Below are 1846 nucleotides of genomic sequence, written 5' to 3'. Positions count from 1 at the left end.
GATTGAGACTCTTAGACAATTCTATGAATGGATGAAAGGCTTGGAGTAAGGAGTCGATGGTTAGAGTTCTCTCCTAGCCTCCTCAGTGGTTCACCCATAGAAGTGGAGTCAGGACTGGAGGAGTGAAGCATTTCTCTTGCTGCTTCAGCAGCTCTAACATAAATCATGGGAGAAGGTGTCTGGAGGAAGGTATCTGGGGAATTTAGTAAGAGTTTTCATTTCATCTCCAATGCAAAATTCCAGCTCCAGTATTTATCCAAAGGGCATGAAGGGAGTAACATCTGGGTATACTAGGGATTAGTCAGTCACCTTGCGCGGGGTTGGGGGGGGGGGGGGGGCAAGTTCAAATAAGTACACACACCTGGGAGATTCAAGATCTTTTGCATTTAGACACAATTTCTTCTTTATTTAAAAAACTTACTTTTATTGACTTCAGAGCAGAAGGGAGAGGAAGAGAGAGATAGAAATATCAATGATGAGAGAGAATCATTGATTTGCTGCCTCCCACACGCCCTACACTGGTGATAGAACTCACAACCCAGGCATGTGCCCTGGCAAGAAATTGAACCATGACCTCCTGGTTCATAGGTCGACACTCAACCACTGAGCCATGCCAGCAGGCTGGACACAATTTCTAAACTTGAGAGCAAGAAATACAACAAACTGAAAGAGTATGTCAACTCAGAGTTGTCCAAATGGAGGAAACTTATAGTCATCTCAATGGTGCATAATTTAAAAAATGAACAAGTTGGAGCTACTGGAACATAGGAGTCAAAAGCAGATTATGTAAGGAAATGACCTGAGTGGACAGAGACTTCTAAGGCTGGATGGTCAGCTGACATCCAGAGGTGATTCAACAGCAGGAGGACAAGACACAAGGGGAAGATAGAGGGAGGTCTGCCTTCAGAGGAAACAGGTGAGTCACTTGGAAACATGTCTGAGAAAACAAGGGGCTGGCTGGTAGGGGATCCAAGGAAGAAACTATTCCTATTATGATCCACATTCTACCGGTAGCTATAATGCGCACTGACCACCAGGGGGAAGAGGCTCAGTGCACAGGCATGGAAACATGGAACAGACTGATAAATCTCAGAGGGAAGGGGGGAGGAGGAGGGCGGGAAGAGATTAACCAAAGATCTTATATGCATACTAGAGGCCTGGTGCATGGATTCATGCACCAGTGGGGTCCCTCAGCCTGGCCTGCAGGGATTGGGCCAAAACCAGCAGTCTGATATCCCCTGAGAGGACCTGGATTGCAAGAGGGTGCAGGTCAGGCTGAGGGACACCACCAGTGCACAAATCTGGTGATATATATGTATATATATATATCACTCCTGGGTAATATGTCTTGGAAAAGCTGGAATAAAAAGTAAAATATTAGCCCAGTTAGCGTGGCTCAGTGGTTGAGCATTGACCTATGAACCAGGAGGTCATGGTTTGACTCCCGGTCAGGGCACATGCCTGTGTTGCGGACTCAATCCCCAGTAGGGGCCATGCAGGGGGCAGCCAATCCATGATTCTCTCTTATCATTGATGCTTCTATATTTCTCCCTTTCTCTTCTTCTCTGAAATCAATAAAAATATATATTTTTAAAATTCAGTGAGGACAGAGACCTGTGTGGGCTGGAGTTAGTCAAGAAAGCCTTCCCAAAGAGTTGAGTTTGAGATGAATATTAAAGAAAGGGAAGGATTTGGACCCGCAGAGAAGATGGAGTAGGATGTTCAAGACGGGAGAAACGACACAAACACAGAAGCAGGGATTGATGTGTGGAGTGAGGACGGCATGTAGAGAACGATTGAAAGAGCCCGGGTTGCACATTGGTGGATGGAATCAGTGAGAGGAAAC

Source organism: Myotis davidii, unplaced genomic scaffold (genome assembly GCF_000327345.1).
Source record: "Myotis davidii unplaced genomic scaffold, ASM32734v1 scaffold163, whole genome shotgun sequence".
In the NCBI taxonomy this organism is placed as follows: Eukaryota; Metazoa; Chordata; class Mammalia; order Chiroptera; family Vespertilionidae; genus Myotis; species Myotis davidii.
Note: the sequence above shows the minus strand (reverse complement) of the source record.